We start from the raw sequence: 7046 nt of genomic DNA on the forward strand, positions 1-7046 counted from the left end.
TGGCCAGGCGGCGCCACGCGAGTGCTGCATTCAGCGCCACAGGCGGAGGCGTGTGCGTTAACGGGGCGGCCAGTCTGGCCCGCCGGGCCGGGGTGAGCGGCTGCGACCCCGATTTCAGCAGTTCCCGTGTGCACATGCACGATTGTTTTATGCGGTTTTTTCATCGATCTGTGCTTCGCTTGTCTCCTAGGAAGTGACACAACACAGGGAGAAGGCAGCGAAGCGGTTTATTGTACTACCCGGCTGCCCGTCTTCGAGAGTCGGCAGTCCGGACCCGGCGACCCTGGTTGTTGCCCGTTGTTCAGAGCTCGCAGTCGGCGTCCGTGTCTAGGCCTGCGGAGCGTCCTCCCCATGCCAGCGCTGTGTAGGCTAGCTGTTGCGGGCTATCACAGCCAGGGTCTGGCTGCGGAGTCACTCCGGGATCGTCATAGCCCAGGCCGGTATAGCCAGGACTCGCCGTTTCCGCCGGTCCTGATCCCAATTTCGCTGGTGGAATGCTCCCGGGGATCGCCATGGGCCGGACCAGAGTCGATGATCGCCAAAGCCCAGGCCAGCCTCATGCAGCACGCTCTTCCCCTTTCCTCGCCATCTGGCCCCCGCTAGCGCCCCGCTCGGCCGTCCTCTTCTTCTCCCGACGCCCCCACGACACTAGAATAAAATATGGGCAATTAGAACCAAACACTGGATGCTCGAGAAGAGTACGCACATTGCAAAGCCTACTGTAAAAAGGCGCCAGGCAACAAAGTGTACGTGTAGGAAGGATATTTACGCTTCGCATCAGCTTTTTCTAAAGAAAAAAACTTTAGAATCCTGTTTTAATTCTGCACGCCGTCACATTTGTTACCAGACTCAGCATTATATTTGGTTGCCGAAACAAACAAAACTTGGTGCTACGAAAATTCACTATTTGAGAACTCGCAGGTTTGGAAGCTTTTGGTTGCGACCGCGCGTGCCGAACGCCTATGCACGCGTACAACTACGAGTGCCCGAACGGGCCGATGGGCCTCTTTCTTAAAGACCTGATCGCCCGATTTTGGACGTCAGAGCGAAGTAATAATTGGCCCGATCGTTCCTACCGTATTTCCCTATGTTATAGCGCATTTTTGCCCATGTATTTTATGACGAGATATATTTTTGTGCAGCATTTGGGTATAGGGATTAAGTTCAAGTTTTCCACTAATTAAAAAAAAAAAAACCTGCGTTGCTTGTTTTGAACTTGTGTTTGAGGCTTACTTGAAGTTGAGGCCAATACCCGAATACAGCACAAAAATGTATCTAGCCATACAATACACGGAAGCAAAATACCATCTCGTCTTCGGCTTTGGGCAAATATGCCGGCGCGGTAGGTACACTTTGCAGCGTTATAACGTTGAATAAAAAAAAATGTTGCAATATGTATTTTACAAATAAACAAAAGAGTATGGTGGAGAAATATCACTATAAATTTCAGAAAAATCGAAGATTACTTTTTGTTGTTTTAATTTCCCGTTCATGTTTCTTATCTTTGTATTTTAGATCAAGTTTAGAGCGCTGAACTTTCCAGATAAAGCAATTATTTGGATATCGTTCGAAATAATGTTTTAATGCGAATATATGACATAAAGTTAATTGTGGTAGCTAATACAATTATTTCTATAACAACTCAAACCTCTGGAGATAAAAATGTCAAAGGAGCTGTGGGGAAGAAAGAGCCAAGGCATCCGACCTGTTCAAATTCTCAAGCGTTCTCTGTATCGAGAACCTCGTCTTTTATTTCTTTTGATTGTATTTCTGTTTAGATCTGTGTCACCACAGATATGCCCCCCTCTGGGAGGATTTATACGTTTTATAAATCCTTCTTACTGAAACTTTTTTGTGGTCGGAGATTGTATGTCGGCGTAGTAGCCTCGAGATGAGCAGGCTTGAGTCGGTGGAGGACAACGGCATCGTCTTTCCCGTTGATTCGGAGGACGAACGTGTCCGTTCTTCTCTGTACCACGGGAAACGGTCCCTGATAGTGAGGACGTAGTGGCTTTTTGTGATGTTCTTGTCGGACGAACACGTGGGTGGAAGCTTTTAGGTCCTCCGCAATGTATGGTGATTTGGTATTCCCGACCTGAGTTAGAATTGGGCAAAGTATTTCGAACACTTCTCTGAGGGTCTCGGCGTAAGCTTCGGGCTTTGTCGACGATGGCGTCTCGGCCTCGAAGAAATCTGATGGCAACCTCAGAGGAGTGCCATAGACGAGCTTGGCGGTAGAACGTCCGAGGTCTTCCTTAAGGGCAGTCCGGACGCCAAGGAGCACGATCGGCACTTCGGAAACCCACTCGCTAGGCCTTTCATGGGCCATCAATGCCGATTTCAGATGGCGATCGATGAATGCGCTCCACAAGTCCGTTGGATTGCGGGTGATAAGCGGAAGGTGGGCTGCTCCACCTCGGCAAGAGCTCCCCCTCTACCTCTCCTTTGCCTTGGAGCGACGCGGCTGAGCAGGCCTTTTACGAGGCAAAGAGAACGCTTTTGATTTAGAACAAGTCGGATGCCTTGGCTCTTTCTTTCTCACAAGTGGTGACCCGAATAAGTGCCCGAGCATGCATCATAGGCAACCTCCGGGCTCGACCCAAGCTCTACAAACGGCTTTTGCGGTTCGGCTCCCGCCGTACTGGTACCGCAACCCTCGAGTCTGGTTCGTGCAGGCAGAGTCGCAATTCCACCTCGCTGCAATCAAAACCCAAGGACTCGAATATCATAATGTCCGGGTCACCACTTGTGGGGAGAAAGAGCCAAGGCATTCAACCTGTTCGAATTCTCAAGCGTTCTCTGTCTCGAGGCGTGCGTATAGCGCGCCCCGAGACAGAGATTGTTTGATTGTTTGATCGTTTGATGGTTTTTTTGTTTATATTTGTGTCACCACAGAGCCAAGTTTGCGCCTCTTTGACGCAAGATTCATAACCTCCACAATAGTGTGAATATTTACATTATTAGTTCCCGTGATCCATTATAAATAGAATATACCTTAGACTTCTCATATTATTTTGCGCCGTAGGTGTCACCAAACATGTCGAAAACGAAAACCTTCAAAAATCAAATATGCCATCCGGTGCATTTTATATTTTTCACTTAACATATTGCTATTGTTTTTTTTTTTTTTGTTTTTTTTTTCAAAATAATTTTTAATACACTTTTTACATATGTTGAGGAGTGGCATCCTAAGAAAAATGCCCGGCCTCGCGTGTATGATCTTATCTGAACAGCGCCAGCAGTTTTTTGGGAGCCTCACAGCCAAGAAAATAAAAAATAAATGTTTGAAAATACAAGGAAAGGGAAATCGGTTTATTTATAAGCGGAACTGCCTTTCCGTGTTTCGCAGGCAGCTCTTATAAAATGCCAGCTTTCAGTGCCTCGAGACTTGACGTCAAAAGAATCGACTAGCAATAGTATACCTAATGGTTAATGAGAACTAAAAAGAGCAAATACATCTTTCTTTCAGACACAGGTAACAATATAACATCTGTTAATTAGAGAGTTTGGTGCTGCAAATATTGCATTTGAAAAGTATTTTTTCACGCAAACTTTTCAAAAATTAATTTTCTTGTCAGTTGACGTTGTTTCCTTTGCATCTCTGTCTTTGGTTTTATCTCAGATTTGACAGAAACGTATCTTAGATCGGATGGAAAGCGTATTCAAGTTTTATTGTATATAAGTTTTTTTGTCGACTAATTTTTCTTAGTTTTGTAATCATCTATTCTTTTTGTTGTAAGGGGTTTTGCCCAGCCATTTTTTTTTCGCGGTGCAGCATTGCCTTTAAATCATTTCTGAGGCATTGAGGTGGGGAGCGCTGCCGAGTTCTTGTGTGATGGCACTTTCTTCATTATGTTTTTGTGTTGAGATTCCACTGGGGCTACAGCCTCGACGAGGCTGACGATGCCAATCAGAAAATAAATAAATAAATAGTGAATCTTTTGAATGGAGCTGTAAACACGATGCTTCATTGATTAGATAAAGTGTGCGGCTACCTGCTTACCACTCTCCATGTATCTCATGACACCCAGGCAACCGAGCAGTGTCTGCTCTGTTCTATGAGCGCCGCTATGTTAGTTTATGCTGACGCCATGACACAGCAAGGAGGCTTCGCTTTTTGCAATGCTCTATTTTTTTTAGAAACCTCTGCTCATATCGTAGTGCAAGAATGTCAGAGGTGCGTATTCACGCAGCTCCAAGAACAACACCGATGCCAAGAGTGCTGTAGAAAGAAAAAAACATAATCTAATGCGCAGCCCCTCTCTTTATAAGAGTCTGCGTTTGAGATTATTTCCCATTTTTATCGCTTGGGGCTAGGATTTCGCACGCTGGTCCAAGGTATATGTATAGACGGTAGCGAAGCTTTCATAGAAGTCCACAGGCGCAAAGATGGCGGCTCATGGGGCGCAGCGCCATCTGTGAGATGCGCGGCATTGCCATTAAACGTGCTCGCCTGTGGCGTGCAGGAAGTGACGCTTTATTAAAAAGAAACACGAAATGACGCAATTTCCTTATGATTGTGACGTCACGATTGTTTTTGGCGCAAAATTTAAATGATTTTCACCGGAGGCGCGAAATTGAAATGCTTTTTTTTTAGATGTTCTACAAGCCTGCGCAAGTACCGTCCTTCATACCTCAATTGCTTCACGCAACCAGTTTTTTTTTTTTATCAGTTCTGGGAACCACCAATAAGTTGCTATCCTTTTCAACTAAGCAGGGTGTTACAGTACGCCTATGAAGACATATTTATTATTGTAACTATGGCTTGTTTGGCAAGAAAGACAAAACGGCACAAGCTTGGTTTACAAAGTTTAATATATACAAACTTAGAACACCACCACAGGACACTTAAAGATAGAGGTATGGTGTTGAAAACATAGTGAAAGGAGGTTTGGACAACTCTATGCACGCACTTAATAATCTTGCTTAATACTCTCAACAGGAGGCACGTTTACGCATTTATTTTGCACTGTCCACTTTGAGAGCTCGTAACTAGATATAACCATATCAATCACAGGTGGAAGTGCGGGGCCATGCATGTCATTTGCACTTGAATGTCCACATGAATTACTGCTTCAAGAGATTGAAAATTTAGGCCTTTCGTTATAGTACATGCGCTCGCCACAAGCATACTGTGCTCCACAGCTTGACTGTCTATGTGAGCGCAAGTACGCAAGAAACTGCCACAACATTAGAAGAAAGGTATGAATTTGCTCTGTTGCAAATTGTTAGCACCATACTGACTCACTAATTCACCTTTCATCGCAGTTTGATCTGCTTTTGTATTCATCAAACAACCAAACATTAATCCAGATTTATATTTCAAGTCGTCACACTGCACAGGTACACATCGAAACCCCCAACGCTTGTCTCACACACTCTTCAATAATGCACAGGGATGCACAGTGTGTGTAGGGTGTCTACCAATCTGGAAAACCTAAATTTTCAAGTAATTCGGATTATACTGAAAGGACAGGGTAGTATTATGCAAACCATAAAAAAGTTTCAAGTCAGTAAGAATCATAAGTGAAAGTGCAACGGCAGTGTGCAACAAAGCCCGATGACTGAACGTTGATGCCGCTGCACTAAATAACGTTGCCCGACACTTCACTAGGCAGCGCAGGCCACTATGTACTCTCTGAACCGAAGTAACGGTCAACATTCTTGTGGGAAATTCTTGTGGGCATAACGCAAGTGTTGTCTCATCTGCACAGCCTCTGGACTTGCTGCTTTGTTTTGCGTCTCACAGTTGCATCAAGAGGCTCAGTATTCTTTTTACGGGCAAACCAATGAAGTCGCACCCTTGCAAACAAAGCAAATAAATCATTATAGACATCCTCACTGCAGAGAGCCAGCAGCTTTTCGACCTCCTCATGAAGAGTGATGCACAACGCCTTCTTTCAAAACCAGACTGTCAACTGACGCCACAAAAACCTTCACACAATCTTGAACAAAGAAAACAAAGCAAGGTGAAGGGACTCGGAGGCTTCCAAAGTCTCCTTCAGCCGTTTCTTTCACACACAGATACAACGACACTAGGCTCAGATCAGAAAAAGTATCATTCTTGATTCGCAATTCACACTGCTGAGTCACGTTTTGACATGTATGGAACTTGACAAACCTTGTTACCAGCAATCCAGCAAAGTAAACCATGCTGTTAAGTGATAACAAAGAGGGATAACTACAGGATGTGAGGTCAGCTGCACATTGTGGAAGGGAGCTTCCTAGACTAAGTAAAGGTAAGGGAACTGAGAGACCAACGGGAAGAACCGCTAAAAGAGTGGCCATGTCCTATTCGCAGTTGCTCTTGTCAGACAGTTTAAATAAGTTGCTAACTAGGAGATGCCTGAAGGCTGCCTGAAACTGCCGGTGAGAGGAATTGGTGTTCGCACCAGACTTCGACCTTATTACGGAGAATGTGTTTTCAAGTTCATCTTGGTTAAGATGGCGAGTCACAAGGTATCTCAAACCATACTTAGACGTCAGGTGCTCACAAATCAGCATCACAGACCGAATGGTCAAGCAGAAACCGCGAATGCAAGCAGGCTGCCGTGGGCACCCAAGAACGTTAAGGCTTTCGAACATGAGAAGGCATTCCCTCAGACACTCTTTGTGAACAGAGCCTTCGTGCATTGCAGACACATATGCACTCTTTCCGTGTGTCTGTGAGCTGTTCAAGCTATCGAAAAGGCGATCCATTCTTTCAATGAACCGGGCCGTGTGGTTAGCTTCAACTGGCAGTTGCTGAAAAGTTTCCATGGCGAACATTGCAGCAGCACAGTGATTGCTGAATATTTGTGCTGCTAGCTTCACTGACATCTTGGAGGCAAAAGTCAAATTAAAATGCTTTTCATTGAGCCTGGGCATGGATCGGATTTCAATCTGTTTGTCTTTTTCGTAGGCTTCCCTGAGGAAAGGGGTTTTAACGTATGGTCCCCAACTTGAAAATTGTACTCGAAGAACATATTTCGCTAGCACCTCAGATGATGCGAAACGTCAAATAGAAAAAAGTGGCTTCTCGTTCACAGTTTTGTAGGGCGTCTCAG

At 45.0% G+C, this 7046-nt stretch overlaps 1 pseudogene; it reads right to left on the reverse strand.

Annotated features, from left to right (window-relative positions):
• Positions 1–5871: 5871 nt before the first annotated feature.
• LOC115309770 lies at positions 5872–6819 on the reverse strand (annotated as a pseudogene).
• Positions 6820–7046: the final 227 nt, after the last annotated feature.

This window comes from Ixodes scapularis, unplaced genomic scaffold (genome assembly GCF_016920785.2).
Source record: "Ixodes scapularis isolate PalLabHiFi unplaced genomic scaffold, ASM1692078v2 PGA_scaffold2__306_contigs__length_199485367, whole genome shotgun sequence".
Lineage (NCBI taxonomy): Eukaryota > Metazoa > Arthropoda > Arachnida > Ixodida > Ixodidae > Ixodes > Ixodes scapularis.